The 21,523-nt window shown below is 40.3% G+C and overlaps 1 pseudogene; it reads left to right on the forward strand.

The window, feature by feature from the left end:
• The window catches only part of LOC124993643 (GATA zinc finger domain-containing protein 1-like), a 45,971-nt pseudogene extending 24,875 nt beyond the window's left edge, over positions 1 to 21,096 (forward strand).
• Positions 21,097 to 21,523: the final 427 nt, after the last annotated feature.

The following is a 21,523-nucleotide window of genomic DNA, read 5'->3' on the forward strand; positions in this document are numbered from 1 at the left end:
CAGGGTAGGATATTTATTTGATCTTTCAGTATTATTGGAGGTCATATAAACAGGATTATATGAAGTCTTTCACTGTCAATTAGTGTAATTTTAAATCAACATTCTGTCAACAATGTGTAGATTTTATAGGTTAAGGAGGAAGAGGGAAGAGCTGGTTTCTCCCTCCAGTGGATTTGCCTGGCTTTTAGTTACTGCTTACATAAAAGGCAAGGGAGAAAGAGGAGGAGGAGAGAGGGAGGAAAGAGGAAAGGAGAAGGGAGGAATAGGGAAGGGAAGGAAAGAAAAGGAAGAAGGGAAAGAAAGGGAAGAATGAGAGAAAGAGCACCCTAGGTTATCATAAGATGCCTGAAAGATTCATCTATTCCTTGATTTCATCATAAGAAACAAAAACTTAGAGTTATTAAAAGGTTAAAAACAATTCATTTTCCATGAAAATTGGATGCCTAAATGATATTCCCATGTTATAATCTAAAATATGACTCTTTCTGATCCTAATATGCAGCAGAAATTTTTCACTAATAGATCCAGTTCTTGGCACTAATTTTTTATGGAAATAAAAAACATCAAATATCATGTATTTGAGGAATATTAGTCCTACTATTAAGTATAATTTTCTTGTCTTCCATTGACCTATAAGGATTAATGAGCATATCTGAGCCAATACTTTCCATTAGTATAAATGTGAGAAAGAACTCTCTTCATTTGAAAATCTTCATAAATGCTGGATTAAATTTTCATCCCTTCTACAACTTCATATGAAACATCCCAGCAATGGATAAGAAAAGTATTAGTGTCAAGCAAGTGATCTCACTCTGCTACAACATCCTCATAAAGCTGTGCTATGTTTCAAATTAATTAAAGTTGGGAAGAATTAATAATGAAATAAAATAATCCAATGAAGAAACACTTTTCTGATTTGATCTTTTATGATCCACCAGACCAGTTTATTTCAGGCACTGATGTTTGAACTCCGGAGTAGATTCCACCAGATTAGATTCTCCTCTATTTGACCTACTGGGGTAGAATCTGGTTCTGCTTCCTACCATTTGTGTGATCTCTAAGTTTCCATATATACAGCAGGGAAATCATATTTTCTACCTCAGCATTGTGATAAGAAGTAAATCCTATAATGAATGGACCATGATTAACATGGTGCCTAACATCCTATCATCACTTATTGATGTTGTCTTCATTCACCATAAAAGTTTCAGAATTAATCCTAGGTCTGATCTTGCCTCCCTTAAATCCATTCTTTAAAATGCAGCCAGAAAAAAATCTTCCAGGATATAAACGTGACATATTACTTCTATGCTAAAAAGCATTCACTGTTGCTCCATTTTCAAAAGAGCAGTGTCCATTATCCCAAAGGAGGCAGCCAGGCCTTTCTCCATCAAGCCCTGTACCCTCTCCAGCCTCTCCCCTCACTCCCCCTGTTTCCTGTCCCTGCTCTGGACTTCCAGCCAAACATGGTCATTTGATAATCCTAAGTGTGGGAAGCCACCCATGACCCGTATGAGAACTAAACTTAGCTGGGTCATTAACCAGGAAAATCTGGTCTTAGGAACTCTCAGTTACTAAAAACTGATGGAGATTGCCTGAGTCAAGTGGTTACCCTGCATCAACTTACCTCTGAAGTTCAAATGTGGGCCCTGGATGTGGGAATGACCCTCTAGAGCCAAAATGCTTGCTTAACTCCACCCCTTATCCTGGTTTTCATGGAAGTTGCTCCTACCAGCCCCCTTTTGATATGTACCACTATAAATAAACCAAGCAGGGGCTCCTTCAATTTTTAAAGCCAGACCGTTATGGATGACTCAATCTGTCGTGCCCCTCTCCTTCAAAGATAATTGTCTTCTGTCATTATCCCTGATAAATAAATTTCATTAGCCTTTTATTTTGCAGCCAGCCCATCCCTTCCACAGGAACCCTTTCCCTCACCCGCTTGGGTTGTGCAGTGATACCTAAGCATTTCCTTCCATTCACTTCACTCTTCTGCCTATACTTCTCCATGCCTAAACATTCTTTCCATTCCTATTTCCATAAGGTTAGACCCCCCAAAAAAAGTTCCCTTATTAGACAAGAAACTCCAGGCTCAATGATGCACAGGAGAGGGAAGATTAATCTGCTCCGGGGCTGTTCAAAGAGGAGCAGGTCCAATTTCCTTAGCAAGGCGATGATCCATTATGAACTCAGAAATCCTGCTGCTTTGCAGTTCCCATTGTGGCCTATTTGCTCACACTATTAACACAGTCATGATCTCAGCTCTCCAAAAGTCAAATGCACAGCACATCTTAAAAAGCATCTGCAACACAGATTGAGCCAACACTTTAAAAATCCTGGGAAGTGATGAACACATGATTTTGCTTAAGTACTTATATGGCTGCAAGTAAAGTTGAGGATAGTGTCTCCTAGAGTCTTGCTAAACCATACTTGTTCACATAGGCAGGAAAATAGTGACTTCTCAATAGCTTTCCTAAGTAGAAAAAAGAACAGGACAGGTGGCAAAATATATTGACTATTTCCATTTGGGATTGTGGGGAGTTTGGGTCTAGTACAGATGGTCTTTTGAGATCCATAAATACCTATGCCCTCCATGGTCCAGTCACCCTTTGTCTTTTTGTTTGTTTTGATTTTGCTTTTTAATTAATTCATTGTAGTTATATATAATATTGAGGTTCCTTTGAACATAATTATGCAGCATGGAACGTAATTTGCTCCAATTGAGTACCCGTACTTCCCTTTTCCCTCCTCTCCTCCCTCCTGCTATTCCCATTCCTCCATTCTGGTCTTTCTTTCTTTTTTTTTTTTTATTTTTTTAGTTGTCAGTGGACCTTTATTTTATTAATTTATATGTGGTGCTGAGAATCCAATCCAGTGCCTCACACATGCTAGGCAAGCGCTCCACCCCTGAGCCACAACCCCAGCCCTGGTCTTCTTTGTATTGATACTTTTTTAAAAATCTAGTGCATTATAGATATACATAAAGGTGAAATTTACTGTGACATAGTCACATATGTACTTGGTACAATTTGGTCATTTTCATTCTACCATTCTTCCCTTTTCCTATCCCTACTCCCTCAATCCCTTTCCTCTGCTCCATTGCTCTCCCTTCTGTTTTCATAGGTCCCCACCCTTTTCCCCCTTATTTTGCCTTCCCAGACACCCCTTCTTAACTATTCCCTTAGATAGGAATAATATACAAAAGAAAATGTCAGATGAGAAATCAAGTGGCACTTTATTTGGTTAGGTCAGTTCTTTGGTTATTTGACTGGAGATGTGGTTTGAAGGACATAGGTCACCAAGGCCTGAGGAGTGCTGTCTAACTTTGAAGTCCTGACAAAAAGCCATGCTTGTCTGCCTGACCCCCTGAAGAAAGAGACTTAAGAGATGAATATACTGGAGCTGTGTTTGAGTAGTGCAGAATGACAAGTGGAGCTCCTCCTACATACAAGTATTTCCTTGCCTAGATTACCACTTAAACCTCTAGCAAAGGTAAGACAGAGAGAGCCACAGCTGTGCAGGCAACACCACCACCCTGCCCACTGGTGCACCCGGAACCTGACTCCCCTACACCTCCAGCCTACCTGCATATTGACCTTCTCAAGGTCAGTGCTCTGAACTTAAAGTCACAAGTGAGTCAGTTTCAAACTTGTGACTCAGTTTCTTTTCTTTCAAGTGACATATTAGGCAACAGATACCCACTGTGATGTAATACTATATGACTATAAATAAGCTTCACTTTTTAGAAAGCAGGAGTGCTCACAAGATCTGGTACTTCTCCCAACAGCAAAACAAATTCTTTTTGGACACAGTAATATTTCAGTAATCTTCACGCTTCTACTCCTAGGCAACTCTTATACAGGAACTTGGATGAAAGAGGATGTTTGACTCAGCAAACTTCTATCCCCAGTCCTGGGATGAAAGACCCACATATTTGTACTTCAGAAAGTCAGAACATGAAAACTTAAGAACTTGCCCAATCTGTTCTCTAGAGAATTTTAAAGAGAATTGAAATAGTCAAAAACAAAGAGCAACTATTTCTCATGTAAACATAATGGAATAGTCAGGATTTTTCACTTCTCTTCAAAGATAGCAGAAAGAATAACTTTAAAAACTATTTTAAGACTTTCAACTTCTATTTTGAGTAAAACCAGGATACAGAAGTACAGTCCATAACATCCAAAGTCAGAATACCTGTAATGACACACTTCCTAAGCAGGAAGGTTCTCAACCTACTGTACAAAATCTTCCATTCTCCTTTCAAGGAGCAAAACAACTGAGTAGGCGACAGGCAGAGACCCTCAACTTCCAAAGAACTGCACAGATGAGCCATGTCTGCAGGCAAATGCCAAGTCACAGATAGACTCTAGATGTGAGGCTTCTATGCCCTTCTCCCTCCCATAGGAATCTCCTGAACACAGCTGACCTGATAAAAAGTCATCTTATTAAGAGATACATAATAAAATAGTGACAAGAACATAATATGAAGTTACTGTTAATCAATAAAGAAAACAAAAGTGAAATTTACCATGAGATGAAGATTATCCATCAGAAGAAAATTATAACCATGCCATGAATCAACATGCAGTAATGAAGCAATTGTTACTATTAAAGAAAATTACAAATAAAAAATGTAACTGCTTGGGAAAGATAATCAGACAACAGGAAAAGTTTAAAGATAAGCTAACATATCAGAGAGAAGCTGGAGAATAAAAAAGCAAAGCCATTTTACAGAGAGAGGGAGAGAGAGAAACAGAAAGAGTTGCAAAGAGTTGACTTTCCATTCTGATGTTAACAATTATCAGACATCCCAGGACAATGAATGTCCTGGGTATAGCAAGGTTATAGCAAAATGTTCTCATCACTAGCAACATTAGGATAACTGCTGCAAAATGTTTCTAGCTTTGTAACTTTTTAATGCACATAAAAACCTCTGACAACTTAGAAGCCTTGAACAACTTACAATGCCCTAATAGTTTAACTTCCGGATTATAAAACCCTATATAATAAACTAACTAGTTTCTGGAAGTAATGGTTAATATGAATTGTCAACTTGATTGGATTAAGAGATGTCAATGATTAAGAGGCTTCTGGGTGTGTCAAGGGTGTGTCTAGAAATGATAGGCACATCGGATAGTGAACTGAAGTGGAGACCCTCCCTAAGCATGGGCAGCACTGTCCAGTAGGATGGTGGCTTGAATGAATAAAAGTTGGAAGAACAAGGAAGCAGCAGCAGATGCAAACTCTACTTTTCTTGAATAGGTTCTTTTTTTTTTCTTTTTTTTTTTTTTATTATTGTACACAAATGGGATATATGTTGTTTCTCTGTTTGTACATGGCATAAAGGCATACCATTTGTGTAATCATACATTTACATAGGATAATGTTGTTTGATTCATTCTGTTATTTTTTCCCTTCCCCCCACCCCTCCCACCCCTCTTTTCCCTCTATACAGTCCTTCCTTCCTCCATTCTTGCCCCCTCCCTAAACCTAACTCTAACCCTAACACTAATTCTTCCCACCCCCCATTATGTGTCCTCATCCACTTATTAGTGATATCATTCTTCCTTTGGTTTTTTGAGATTGGCTTATCTCACTTAGCATGATATTCTCCAGTTTCATCCATTTGCCTGCAAATGCCATAATTTTATCATTCTTTATGGCTGAGTAATATTCCATTGTATATATATACCACAGTTTCTTTATCCATTCATCAATTGAAGGACATCTAGGTTGGTTCCACAATCTGGCTATTGTGAACTGAGCAGCTATGAACATTGATGTGGCTGTTTCTCTGTAATATGCTGATTTTAAGTCCTTTGGGTATAGGCCAAGGAGTGGGATAGCTGGGTCAAATGGTGGTTCCATTCCAAGTTTTCTAAGGAGTCTCCATACTACTTTCCAGAGTGGCTGCACTAATTTGCAGCCCCACCAGCAATGTATGAGTGTACCTTTATCCCCACATCCTCTCCAACACCTGTTGTTGCTTGTATTCTTGATAATCGCCATTCTAATTGGGGTGAGATGGAATCTTAGGGTGGTTTTGATTTGCATTTCTCTTATTACTAGAGATGTTGAACATTTTTCCATATGTTTGTTGATTGCTTGTAGATCTTCTTCTGTGAAGTGTCTATCCATTTCCTTAGCCCATTCGTCGATTGGATTATTTGCATTCTTGGTGTAGAGTTTTTTGAGTTCTTTATAGATTCTGGAGATTAGTGCTCTATCTGAAGTATGATTGGCAAAGATTTTCTCCCACTCTGTAGGCTCTTTCTTCGCATTGCTGATAGTTTCCTTTGCTGAGAGAAAGCTTTTTAGTTTGAATCTATCCCAGTTATTGATTCTTGCTTTTATTTCTTGTGCTATGGGAGTCCTGTTGAGGAAGTCTGGTCCTAAGCCGACATGTTGAAGCTCTGGACCTACTTTTTCTTCTATAAGATGCAAGGTCTCTGGTCTGATTCCGAGATCCTTAATCCATTTTGAGTTTAGTTTCCTGCATGGTGAGAGATATGGGTTTAGTTTCATTCTGTTGCATATGGATTTCCAATTCTCCCAACACCATTTGTTGAAGAGGCTATCTTTTCTCCATTGTATATTTTGGCCGCTTTGTCTAGTATGAGAAAATTGTATTTATTTGGGTTTGTGTCCGTGTCCTCTATTCTGTACCATTGATCCACCTTTCTATTTTGGTACCAATACCATGCTGTTTTTGTTACTATTGCTTTGTAGTAGAGTTGAAGATCTGGTATTGCAATACCCCCTGCTTCACTCTTTCTGCCAAGGATTGCTTTAGCTATTCTGGGCTTTTTATTCTTCCAGATGAATTTCATAATTTCTTGCTATGTTTCTGTAAGGTACATCATTGGGATTTTAATTGGAATTGCATTGAATCTGTATAGCACTTTTGGTAGTATGGCCATTTTGACAATATTAATTCTTCCTATCCAAGAACATGGGAGATCTTTCCATCTTCTAAGGTTTTCTTTAATTTCTTTCTTTAGTGTTCTGTAGTTCTCATTGTAGAGGTCTTTCACCTCTTTTGTGAGATTGATTCCCAAGTATTTTATTTTTTTTGAAGCTATTGTGAATGGGGTAGTTTTCCTAATTTCTCTTTCTGAAGATTCATCGCTCATGTATAGAAATGCCTTAGATTTATGTGCATTGATCTTATATCCCGCTACTTTACTGAATTCACTTATGAGATCTAAAAGTTTTCTGGTGGAATTTCCTGGTTCCTCTAAGTATACAATCATATCATCAGCAAATAGGGATAGTTTGAGTTCTTCTTTGCCTATTCGTATCCCTTTAATTTCTTTGGTCTGTCTAATTGCTCTGGCTAGAGTTTCAAGGACGATGTTGAATAGAAGTGGTGAAAGAGGGCATCCCTGCCTTGTTCCAGTTTTTAGAGGGAATGCTTTCAGTTTTTTGCCATTTAGAATAATATTAGCCATGCGCTTAGCGTAGATGGCCTTTACAATGTTAAGGAATGTTCCCACTATCCCTATTTTTTCTAGTGTTTTGAGCATGAAGGGGTGCTGTATATTATCAAATGCTTTTTCTGCATCTATCGAAATAATCATGTGATTCTTGACTTTAAGTCTATTGATATGGTGAATGACATTTATTGATTTCCGAATGTTGAACCAACCTTGCATCCCTGGGATGAAACCCACTTGATCATGGTGCACTATCTTTTTAATATGTTTTTGTATGCGATTTGCTAAAATTTTGTTGAGAATTTTTGCGTCGATGTTCATTAAGGATATTGGTCTGAAATTTTCTTTCCTCGATCTGTCTCTGTCTGGTTTAGGTATCAGGGTAATATTGTCTTCTTAGAATGAGTTTGGGAGGGTTCCCTCCTCTTCTATTTTATGGAATACTTTGAGAAGTATTGGAATGAGCTCTTCTTTAAAAGTTTTGTAGAACTCGGCTGAGAACCCATCTGGTCCTGGACTTTTCTTTGTTGGTAGGCTTTTGATGACTTCTTCTATTTCATTACTTGAAATTGGTCTATTTAAATTGTCTATGTCCTCCTCGTTCAGTTTAGGCAATTCATATGTCTCTAGAAACCTGTTCATGTCTTCGAAATTTTCTATTTTGTTGGAGTATAGATTTTCAAAATAGCTTCTAATTATGTTTTGTATTTCAGTCGTGTCTGTTGTGATATTTCCTTGTTCATTCTGAATTTTAGTGATTTGGGTTTTCTCTCGTCTTCTCTTTGTTAGTGTGGCTAAAGGTTTATCAATTTTGTTTATTTTTTCGAAGAACCAACTATTTATTTTGTCAATTTTTTGTATTGTTTCTTTTGTTTCAATTTCGTTGATTTCAGCTCTGAGTTTAACTATTTCCTGTCTTCTACTACTTTTGGTGTTGGTCTGTTCTTCTTTTTCTAGGGCTTTGAGCTGTAGTGTTAGGTTGTTTATTTTTTGAGTTTTACTTCTTTTATTAAATGTGCTCAATGAAATAAATCTTCCTCTAAGTACCGCTTTCATAGTGTCCCAGAGATTTTGATATGATGTTTCTTTGTTCTCGTTTACCTCTAAGAATTTTTTAATTTCCTTCCTAATATCTTCTGTTATCCATTCATCATATAATAGCATATTGTTTAATCTCCAGGTGTTGGAGTAGTTTCTGTTTTTTACTCTTTCATTAATTTGTAACTTCAATCCATTATGATCTGATAGAATACAAGGTAGTGTCTCTATCTTCTTGTATTTGCTGACATTAGCTTTGTGGCATAATATATGGTCTATTTTAGAGAAGGATTCATGTGCTGCTGAGAAGAAAGTGTATTCGCTCTTGGTTGGATGGTATATTCTATAAATGTCTGTTAAGTCTAAATGATTGATTGTGTTATTGAGATCTATGGTTTCTTTGTTCAATTTTTGTTTGGAAGATCTGTCCAGTGGTGAGAGAGGCATGTTAAAATCACCAAGTATTATTGTGTTATGGTCTATTTGGTTTCTAAAATTGAGAAGGATTTGTTTAACATACATGGATGAGCCACTGTTTGGGGCATAGATGTTTATGATTGTTATATCTTGCTGATTTATGCTTCCCTTAAGCAGTATGAAATGTCCTTCCTTATCCCTTCTGACTAACATTGGCTTGAAGTCCACATTATCTGAAATGAGGATGGATACTCCAGCTTTTTTGCTGAGTCCATGTGCATGGTATGTTTTTCCCCATCCTTTCACCTTTAGTCTATGGGTATCTCTTTCTATGAGGTGAGTCTCTTGCAGGCAACATATTGTTGGATCTTTCTTTTTAATCCAATCTGCCAGTCTATGTCTTTTGATTGATGAATTCAGGCCATTAACATTCAGGGTTATTATTGAGATATGATTTGTATTCCCGGTCATTTGGTTCATATTTTAAATTTTATTTATTTATTTATTTATTTTTTGACACATCTTGGTTCCTCCTTTATTTGACAGTTCCTTTAGGATAATTCCTCCCTTTGCTGATTTGCTTCTTTGTTTTTTATCTCTTCCTCATGAAATATTTTGCTGAGAATGTTCTGTAATGCTGGCTTTCTTTTTGTAAATTCTTTTAGCTTTTGTTTATCATGGAAAGATTTTATTTCATCGTCCAATTTGAAGGTAAGTTTTGCTGGGTATAAGATTCTTGGTTGGCATCCATTTTCTTTCAGAGCTTGAAAAATGTTGTTCCAGGCCCTTCTAGGTTTTAGGGTCTGGATTGAAAAATCTGCTGATATCCGTATTGGTTTCCCTCTGAATGTAATTTGGTTCTTTTCTCTCATGGCCTTTAAAATTCTGTCTTTATTTTGTATGTTAGGTATTTTCATTATAATGTACCTTGGTGTGGGTCTGTTGTAATTTTGTGTATTTGGAGTCCTATAAGCCTCTTGTACTTGATTTTCCATTTCATTCTTCAGATTTGGGAAATTTTCTGATATTATTTCATTGAATAGATTGTTCATTCCTTTGGTTTGTTTCTCTAAGCCTTCCTCAATCCCAATAATTCTCAAATTTGGCCTTTTCATGATATCCCATAGTTCTTGCAGATTCTGTTCATGATTTCTTACCATCTTCTCTGTTTGTTCAACTTTGTTTTCGAGGTTAAATATTTTGTCTTCAATGTCTGAGGTTCTGTCTTCCAGCTGTTCTATCCTATTGGTTATGCTTTCTATGGAGTTCTTAATTTGGTTTATTGTTTCCTTCATTTCAAGGATTTCTGTTTGGTTTTTTTTCAATATCTCTAACTCTTTATTGAAATGATCTTTTGCTTCCTGAATTTGCTCTGTTAACTGTCGATTGGTGCGATCATTCAATGCCTGCATTTGCTCTTTCATCTCATCGTTTGCTTCTCTGATCATTTTAATTATGTACATTCTGAACTCCCTTTCTGTCATTTCTTCTGCCATGCTGTCGTTGGATTGTATTGATGTAACATCTAGATTTGTTTGGGGCATTTTCTTCCCTTGTTTTCTCATATTGTTCATTAATCAGTGGGTCATTGAGATATTGCAGATTTCCTCTATCGACTTATAATGTCCCTGAAGATTGCTAGTATATCCCCTCTTATCCTTCAGTAGCCTGAAGTCTTGGAGGAAGTTGATAATGCTCCACGAAGAAGCTGCCTCTCTAGGGGTGGTGACCCTCAGGTGGCATATATACTGGGCTAGTGGGCAGAGGTGCCTCCACTTGTTGACCCATGGTCATCCAACGGGGAACTAGGCTGTGGGCTGATGCAAGTCCTGTTTGTGCCTGTGTCTCTGGTTTTACCGTCCCTGTGAGAAAACCTCTCCCAGCAGGGAAGACTCACTCAGTGGGGACGTCTCGCTGGTCAGTTCCCCTCCTAGAGGTTCCCCTCAATCTATAACTACCGCCTGGGCTGGGCTGTCTTCCTCTGCAGCGTTCCCAGGGGCCCGGACCTATCTTCTGGGCCTGGGAGCCCCACCCTCTGCAGGCGAGTCTCCTTAGGCTGCCTCTCCCAGAGAATCTGCCCGCAGTCCTGGAAACTTCGCTCCGCCCCTAGGCGTGTCTCTGTGCGGCTCTTCCAGCAAGAAGCCACCTAGCTCCTGGGACCCTGCTCTGCACCTAATCGCCTGGCTATGCAGCCCCTCCTTTGAGCCGCCACCTGGAGCCCCATACAATAGCTCCGAGACCCAGAGACCCGCCACACACCTCCTCCTCCGGACAGCGGTCCGGTTTCCGACGCAGTCACTAGGAGCCCAAGCAACTCACTTCGCGTCTCCTCCTCCCGCCAACCGCCCGTAGCCCTAGGCAGTCACTCCAAGCCCAAGTGACCCGCCCTGTTCCTCCTCCTCCTCCTCGGGGTAGCCCCCCGGTGTTCAGGAGCAGTGGCTCCAAGACCAAGTGACCCACCGCGCTCCTCCTCCAGGCAGGCCACTGGTGTTCAGGAGCGGTCGCTTTTAGTCCAATCAACTCACCACTCGCCTCCTCTGGCGACCGCCTGTGGCTCTGATGCAGTCACTCCTAGACCAAGCGACCCACTGCGCTTCTCCTCTTCCTCCAGGCAACCCCCCGGGTGTTCAGAAGCGGTTGTTCTGAGTTCAAACAGCTCGCAATGCAGCTCCTCCTCTGGCGACCGCCTGTAGCTCTGATGCAGTCACTCCTAGACCAAGCGACCCGCCGCGCTTCTCCTCTTCCTCCGGGCAACCCCCCGGTGTTCAGAAGCGGTCGTTCTGCGTCCAAACAGCTCGCCACGCAGCTCCTCCTCAGGCAGCCGGCCAGAGCCCCAGTGGTTGCTCCGAGTCCAAGTGCTGTGCTGAGCCGCCTCCTCTACGATGATCCCAGTTGTCCGTGTTTAGTGCTCTAGTGGGGGGAGGGGCGTCTCGCCAAGCAACTCTACTTCACAAAGTTCCCTGCGTTCCAGGGCTACTGCCCCATCCGGGACGCCTCCCCAACGGGAGAGACTCACCCGGCGGCCTTGAGCTGGTCCCAAGTCTCTCACTATCTCCTCTTTTGAATCCTGCGTCCTGGAGCAACGTGAAATGCAGCCACCCTCTAGGCCGCCATCTTGAAACTCCCTCTTGAATGGGTTCTTGATTGCTGCTGGGATCACCTAAGAATATCAGACTCTTGCTTCTTCACTCTTCCAAAGTGGACTTCTGATCACATAAGCCAATCTAATAAACCCCCTTTTTATAATAATACTTCCTGTTGACTGTGTTCCTCTAGAGAACCCTGACTAGTACACTGGGTCACTGCTACTCCACCAGAGTGCAGTTTTCCCACCTGGCCCCAGCTTTTTGTGAAATTATCTTTTTTTTGTTTTGTTTTGTTTTTGTCTTGATGTTTTTCTTCATCTCCGTTCACCCTACATGAGAATCCTTTGTTGTGTGGGTAGCTGCCTGTGGGTGTCCAAGTTGGTGCCTGAGGGCGTGGGTCTGCCCTGCATCTTTTATACTTTTTTCTCATGCCCCCTCTTCCCCTTATTGCCTATGTGACAAAAGGTGGGAAAGGAGACTTCCAGGAGTGCCTCTCCGTATTTGCCCAGAAAAGGAGGAAGGGAGTCACCCAGGAGATACTTCATTAAAAACTCCTTGTTGCTTTCCACGGGGCGATCCAAGATGGCGGACTAGAGGGTGACTGCATCCCCAGTCACTCCAGAACCCAGAAGTCAAGAAGGGGAGGCATTGAGAGACTCAGACTAAAATAGAACCACGGGTGAGTCTGCCCACTGGGTAAAGCTCAGCCTGAGTGGCAGGCCCAGATAGAGGTGGCTTATCAGAGCAGGGCAGGGCAGCTAGAGTCTTCCACAGGCAGCCCTGCGCACTCCGGCGGTGGGCCCCTCCCACACAGCCAGCTTCTCCAGGTTCTCACAGCAGGCCCCCTACTGAGAGCCTTTCTGATCAGAACAAGCTCCAAGTCCCAGAGTCAGTGCGGCGTGCTCCAGCCCACAAGCGGCTTCAGGGACCAGCACAGGGCAGCCAGAGACTTCCCCAAGCAGCCCGGCCCCCTGTGGTGAGAGGCACCTTTCAAGGATAGCTTCTCGGAGCAGACCGCCCAGTGAGAGCCTTTCTACACAGAGCCAGCCACAATTCCCCGAACCAACGGAGAGCTTCGATCTGCAAGCAGCCTCTGGGATCAGGGCAGGGCAGCCAGAGACTTCTACAGGCAGCTCTGCCCACTCTGGCCGCAGGCTCTTTCCACGGGGCGATCCAAGATGGCGGCCTAGAGGGTGACTGCATCTCCAGTCGCTCCAGAACCCAGGACTCAAGAAGGGGAGGCATTGAGAGACTTGGACAAAAATAGAGTCACGGGGTGAGTCTTCCCCACTGGGCGAAACTTGGCCTGGGCAGCAGGCACAGATAGGGGTGGCTTATCAGAGCAGGGCAGGGCAGCTAGAGTCTTCCCCAGGTAGCCTTCCACACTCCGTCGGTGGGCTGCTCCCACACAGCCAGCTGCATGGTGCAGGCCCCCAGTGAGAGCCTTTCCGCACAGAGCCAGCTCCAAGCCCTGGAACCAGTAGGGGGCTAGGGGCAGCTTTCTTCGGAAGCACTGCATTATCAAGTTCCTCCAAGACTTTAGGCTACTGAAGCCTGGGAGGTGATACACTGGAAATCTACCGGGACACTATAAGCCAATAGAGGAAATCTGCAATATCTCAGGGTCCCACTGACAGCTGACCAACATGAGAACACAAGGGAAGAAAATGTCCCAAACAAAACTAGATACTACATCAATAAAACCCAATGACAGCACAGCAGAAGAAATGTCAGAAAGGGAGTTCAGAATGTACGTATTTAAAACAATCAGGGAAGCAAATGAGGAGATGAAAGAGCAAATGCAGGCATTGAAGGAGGAGATGAAAGAGCAAATGCAGGCATTAAATGATCCCACCAATCAACAGTTAAAAGACCAAATATGGAAAGCAAGAGATCACTTCAATAAAGAGTTAGAGATACTGAAAAAAAACCAAACAGAAATCCTTGAAATGAAGGAAACAATAAACCAAATTAAGAACTCCATAGAAAGCATAACCAATAGGATAGAACACCTGGAAGACAGAACCTCAGACATTGAAGACAAAATATATACTCTTGAAAACAAAGTTGGCCAAACAGAGAAGATGGTAAGAAATCATGAACAGAATCTACAAAAATTATGGGATATCATGAAAAGGCCAAATTTGAGAATTATTGGGATTGAGGAAGGCTTAGAGAAACAAACCAAAGGAATGAACAATCTATTCAATGAAATAATATCAGAAAATTTCCCAAATCTGAAGAATGAAATGGAAAATCAAGTACAAGAGGCTTATAGGACTCCAAATATACAAAATTACAACAGACCCACACCAAGGCACATTATAATGAAAATACCTAACATACAAAATAAAGACAGAATTTTAAAGGCCATGAGAGAAAAGAACCAAATTACATTCAGAGGGAAACCAATAAGAATATCAGCAGATTTTTCAATCCAGTCCCTAAAAGCTAGAAGGGCCTGGAACAACATTTTTCAAGCTCTGAAAGAAAATGGATGCCAACCAAGAATCTTATACCCAGCAAAACTTACCTTCAAATTTGATGATGAAATAAGATCCTTCCATGATAAACAAAAGCTAAAGGAATTTACAAAAAGAAAGCCAGCATTACAGAACATTCTCAGCAAAATATTCCATGAGGAAGAGATGAAAAACAACGATGCAAATCAGCAACAGGAGGCGCTAGCCTAAAGGAATAGCCAAATAAAGGAGAAACCAAATCATGTCAAAAAACAAATATGAGTCAAATGACTGGGAATACAAATCATATCACAATAATAACCCTGAATGTTAATGGCCTGAACTCATCAATCAAAAGACATAGACTGGCAGATTGGATTAAAAAGAAAAATCCAACAATATGCTGCCTGCAAGAGACTCATCTCATAGAAAGAGATACCCATAGACTAAAGGTGAAAGGATGGGGAAAAACATACCATGCACACGGACACAGCAAAAAAGCTGGAGTATCCATCCTCATTTCAGATAATGTGGACTTCAAGCCAAAGTTAGTCAGAAGGGATAAAGAAGGACATTACATGCTGCTTAAGGGAAGCATAAATCAGCAAAACATAACAATCATAAATATCTATGCCCCGAACATTGGCTCATCCACGTACGTCAAACAAATCCTTCTCAATTCCAGAAATCAAATAGACCACAACACAATAATACTAGGCGATTTTAACACACCTCTCTCACCACTGGATAGATCGTCCAAACAAAAATTGAATAAAGAAACCATAGATCTCAATAACACAATCAACAATTTAGACAACGGACGTATATAGAATATACCATCCAACAAAGAACAAATACACTTTCTTCTCAGCAGCACATGGATCCTTCTCTAAAATAGACCATATTTTATGCCACAAAGCTACTGTTAGCAAATACAAGAAGATAGAGATACTACTACCTTGGATTCTATCAGATCATAAATGATTGAAATTAGAAATAAATGACAGAATAAAAAACTGAAACTTCTCCAATACTTGGAGTTTAAATAATACACTATTATATGATGAATGGATAACAGAAGACATCAGGAGGGAAATAAAAAAATTCTTAGAAGTAAACAAGAACAAAGACACATCAAAATCTCTGGGACACTATGAAAGCAGTACTTAGAGGAAGATTTATTTCATGGGGCGCATTCAACAAAAGAAGTAGAAATCAACAAATAAACGACTTAACACTACAGCTCAAAGCCCTAGAAAAAGAAGAACAGACCAATACCAAAAGTAGTAGAAGACAGGAAATAGTTAAAATCAGAGCTGTAATCAACGAAATTGAAACAAAAGAAACAATTGGAAAAATTAACAAAATAAATAGTTGGTTCTTTGAAAAAATAAACAAAATAGATAAACCCTTAGACACACTAACAAAGAGAAAGAGGGAGAAAACTCAAATTACTAAAATTCGGAATGAACAAGGAAACATCAAAACAGACACGAGTGAAATACAAAACATAATTAGAAGCTATTTTGAAAATCTATACTCCAACAAAACAGAAAACCACGAAGACATCAACAAATTTCTAGAGACATATGAATTACCTAAACTGAACGAGGAGGACATACACAACTTAAATAAATCAATTTCAAGCAATGAAATAGAAGAGGTCATCAAAAGCCTACCAACAAAGAAAAGTTCAGGACCAGATGGGTTCTCAGCCGAGTTCTACAAAACCTTTAAAGAAGAGCTCATTCTAATACTCCTGAAAGTATTCCATGAAATAGAAGAGGAGGGAACCCTCCCAAACTCATTCTATGAAGCCAATATCACCCTGATACGTAAACCAGACAGAGACACATCGATGAAAGAAAATTTCAGACCAATATCCTTAATGAACATCGACACAAAAATTCTCAACAAAATTTTAGCAAATCGCATACAAATGTATATTAAAAAGATAGTGCACCACGATCATGTGGGTTTTATCCCAGGGATGCAAGGTTGGTGCAACATTCGGAAATCAATAAATGTCATTCACCATATCAACAGACTTAAAGTTAAGAATCACATGATTATTTCAATAGATGCAGAAAAGCATTCGATAAAATACAGCACCCCTTCATGCTCAAAACACTAGAAAAAATTGGGGTAGTGGGAACATTCCTTAACATTATAAAGGCCATCTATGCTAAGCCCATGGCCAATATCATTCTATATGGTGAAAAACTGAAAGCGTTCCCCCTAAAAACTGGAACAAGGCAGGGATGCCCTCTTTCACCACTTCTATTCAACATCGTCCTTGAAACTCTAGCCAGAGCAATTAGACAAACCAAAGAAATTAAAGGGATAGGAATTGGAAAAGAAGAACTCAAACTATCCCTGTTCGCTGATGACATGATTATATATTGAGAGGAACCTGGAAATTCCACCAGAAAACTTTTAGAACTCATAAGTGAATTCAGTAAAGTAGCAGGTTACAAGATCAATGCTCATAAATCCAATGCATTTTTATATATAAGTGATGAATCTTCAGAAAGAGAAATTAGGAAAACTACCCCATTCACAATAGCATTGAAAAAATTAAAATACTTGGAAATCAATCTCACAAAAGAGGTGAAAGGCCTCTACAATGAGAACTACAGAACACTAAAGAAAGAAATTAAAGAAAACCTTAGAAGATGGAAAGATCTCTCATGTTCCTGGATAGGAAGAATTAATATTGTCAAAATGGCCATACTACCTAAAGTGCTATACAGATTCAATGCAATTCCAATTAAAATCCCAATGCTGTACCTTACAGAAATAGAGCAAGCAATTATGAAATTCATCTGGAAGAATAAAAAACCTAGAATAGCTAAAGCAATCCTCAGTAGCAAGAGCGAAGCAGGGGGTATTGCGATACCAGATCTTCAACTCTACTACAAAGCAATAGTAACAAAAACGGCATGGTATTGGTACCAAAATAGAAAGGTGGATCAATGGTACAGAATAGAGGACATGGACACAAACCCAAATAAATACAATTTTCTCATACTAGACAAAGGGGCCAAAAATATGCAATGGAGAAAAGATAGCCTCTTCAACAAATGGTGCTGAGAAAACTGGAAAACCATATGCAACAGAATGAAATTAAACCCCTATCTCTCACCCTACACAAAACTCAACTCAAAATGGATCAAGGACCTCGGAATCAGACCAGAGACCCTGCATCTTATAGAAGAAAAAGTAGGTCCAAATCTTCAACTTGTTGGCTTAGGATCAGACTTCCTTAACAGGACTCCCATAGCACAAGAAATAAAAGCAAGAATCAACAACTGGGATAGATTCAAACTAAAAAGCTTTCTCTCAGCAAAGGAAACTATCAGCAATGTGAAGAGAGAGCCTACAGAGTGGGAGAATATCTTTGCCACTCATACTTCAGATAGAGCGCTAATTTCCAGAATCTATAAAGAACTCAAAAAACTCTACACCAAGAATACAAATAATCCAATCAACAAATGGGCTAAGGAAATGAACAGACACTTCACAGAAGAAGATCTACAAGCAATCAACAGATATATGAAAAAATGTTCAACATCTCTAGTAATAAGGGAAATGCAAATCAAAACTACCCTAAGATTTCATCTCACCCCAATTAGAATGGCGATTATCAAGAACACAAGCAACAATAGGTGTTGGCGAGGATGTGGTGAAAAAGGAACACTCATACATTGCTGGTGGGGTTGCAAATTAGTGCAGCCACTCTGGAAAGCAGTGTGGAGATTCCTCAGAAAGCTTGGAATGGAACCACCATTTGACCCAGCTATCCCACTCCTTGGCCTATACCCAAAGGACTTAAAATCAGCATACTACAGAGATATAGCCACATCAATGTTCATTGCTGCTCAATTCACCATAGCCAGATTGTGGAACCAACCTAGATGCCCTTCAGTTGATGAATGGATAAAGAAACTGTGGCATATATATACAATGGAATATTACTCCACAATGAAGAATGATAAAATTATGGCATTTGCAGGCAAATGGATGAAATTGGAGAATATCATGCTAAGTGAGATAAGCCAATCTCAAAAAACTAAAGGACGAATGATCTCGCTGATAAACGGATGAGGACATATAATGGGGGGTGGGAGGGGTTAGCATTAGGGTTAGGGTTAGGTTTAGGGTTAGGGATAAGGAGTGTGGTAAGAATGAAGGAAAGAAGGACTGTATAGAGGGAAAAGAGGGGTGGGGGGGATGGGGGAAGGGAAAAAAATAATGAATCAAACATCATTGCCCTATGTAAATGTATGATTACACAAATGGTATGCCTTGACTCCATGTACAAATAGAGAAACAACATGTATCCCATTTGTATACAATAATAATAAAAATTAAAGAAAAAAAAAAACTCCTTTTTGGGAGGAAAAATTCCCTGGAGGCAGGTAAACTTGGCAACAGGGTGGAGGAGGGGGAAGTGCTCTGGAGGTGTTAGCATTTTATTTCCTCTTAAATTAGCCCCCATTCTCTTGACCCAGTCATTCAGTACCTACATTGACTGGCCTTTTGCTCTCACCCCCACCTCAGTCTCCCCTCTGAGAAGGGCACCCTTATTGCCATAAGGAGAAATGGATGATGACTGCTCTGGCAGCTTTGAACTGAGAGGGGATGATGTGGGGCAAGCAGTTTGAGTTTTCCTTTTAGGAATGTTTTAGGTCAGTCAAGGGGTCCATGGCAAAGTCTGGTTTGAAAGCAACAGGTTGTAGGGTCATCTGAGAGGTGGGTGCTATTATGAGAGAAACAAGAAGATATGAGCACTGGAATAAGATTAATACAACAATCAATGCTGCAGCATGTGAACATGCCAATGAATATGATGATGATGAGAGAAACCAGTAATCTTTCACCATGAGGTACAAGGACTGAGAAGTTGTTCCCTTAACAAGGCCAGTGAGGACATGGACTCTACTGGGGAATGTAAATCTTTAGTGATATTAGTACATTGTCAGAGTTTTCAGGAATGTAAACATAACTTAGTTTTTATATCACAGATGCCCAAGAAGATACATCTTAAGATATCTAATGTCATCTCATTTTGTAAAATATATTTTTATTGGCATAACTTCTGTGTTTAGTAGAGATCCCTTTATCTCTGCTACTTAGGGCTAGGTAATCAGACTAGCAAACACAGATCAAGCATACCTGTGTAGGAGGTTGAGAAGATCTGTAGGCCTTAAATTGACTATTGACTAAAAAAACCTACTGATTCTGATAGTCTCTTTTGACACATACCAGGCACTCCTGCCTAAGAATTCCTTTTTTGTTTTTTTTGTTTTGTTTTGTTTTGTTTTAAATTTTTTTAATTGTTGATGAACCTTTATTTTACTTATTTATATGTGGTGCTGAGAATTGAACCCAGTGCCTAGGCAAGTGCTCTACCATGGAGCTACAACCCCAGCCCCAGAATCCCTCTTTTGTAGCCTCCAGTCTTACACCTGGTGGGGTTAACACAAGTGTACATCTTAAGTTACACTAAAAGAACTAGTCTCTTTTCTTTTAATTGCCCAAGTATGGTTGTGCTTTTGTTATAACTTGTTTTGCTAGGTGTTTAAGACCAAGCTGGTCAAACTGACCTTGTTCTTATCTATTGTTAAGAATCAGCTGAGAGAATATCCACCCCCCTCCCCTATGGGCTGCCCAGGGCTGGTGCTGGGGCCAGGCTGTGTGCCTGCAGTGGACAGAGGCAGGTCCTTGTGTGGACAACTCAGCATCTCTGCCCTCACCCTTGTTTTCTTGCTAGGATGATGGGCTGACCAGTGGGTGGCCAAGAAAGGTGGCCATCATTCCCATGTCTCTGTGCATGCAGGCAATGCCCCAGCTGGCCACCGTGCAGTGGACCTAAAGCCCACCTGCAGGGACTACAAGACCACATTATCCCCCATGTGGAAGAAGGGCCTGCAGGGGGATATCCTCTGCCACCACTGCACTGGCTGGGGCAGCACAGGTGGTTGGGTCACGGTGGCCACTAGCACAGGGGGCAGCAGTGGGAGGGGCCTTGCCAGCACATAAACTGTGACTCTGCTGAGCAACAAGGGCTGAGGCAGCAAGCAGAATAAGCAGAAAATTCACAGGAGGTCTGCCCAACTCAGAAACACTAAATACAAATCTGCTCTAGCTGCTGAAAAGAAAGTTTCTACTAAAGGAAAAGCGAGAAGACATATTTTTAAATTAAAAAATCCTATCAAAGCTCCTGAGTCTCTTTCCACCATAATCACTGCAGAATCAATCTTCCACAAGGGAATATATTAACAAATCGGTAATGTCATTTCTGTAATTGATGAATAAGATGGAAATCCCTACTATGCTCAGATCAGGGGTTTTATCCAGGACCAGTATTGTGAAAAGAGCACAGCACTGACATGGCTCATTCCCACTCCCTCCAACCCTAGAGACCAGTTTGATCCTGCATCCTATGTGATTGGGCCAGAGGGAGATCTTCCAAAGAAGATGGAATACTTGGAATTTGTTTGGCATGCACCTTCTGAGTATTTCAAGTCATGGTCATCATCATTTCCCACAGTCCCCACCAGACCAGAGAAGGGCTACATGTGGACTCATGTTGGACCTACTCCAGCCCTATTACAGAAAGAGTTCTCAACCATTCGTACTTGCAAAATTTAAACTGGAGCTGAGGATATAGCTCAGTGGTTGGGCACTTGCTGAGCATGCTTGAAGCCCTGGGTTTGATACCCAGCATTCAAAAAAAAAAATTAAAACTGGATTTCTAGTTTTCTAGTTTTCATCTATCATACTACTATGAGATATACCATATGTTCCTTTCATGAAATACAGGGAAAAATGACAAGAAAGTTTTTTCTCCTAAACACCCAGTAATCGATATCTTATTATCAGTTACTTAGAAAATTACAAGGGATAAAAAAAATAGTGAAATATATTTGAAGGTAAATATTACATTTTGTATATATATCTTCCCAGGCAAAGGGTGCAGTTTCCCAGGAGACCATTAGGAGCAGACACAGTGACTATTTTTCTTCATAATTTATTGTTAGAAACTCATAAAATGAATTCTATTTTTATATAAGTACAA

This window comes from Sciurus carolinensis, chromosome 9, assembly GCF_902686445.1.
Source record: "Sciurus carolinensis chromosome 9, mSciCar1.2, whole genome shotgun sequence".
Taxonomy (NCBI): domain Eukaryota; kingdom Metazoa; phylum Chordata; class Mammalia; order Rodentia; family Sciuridae; genus Sciurus; species Sciurus carolinensis.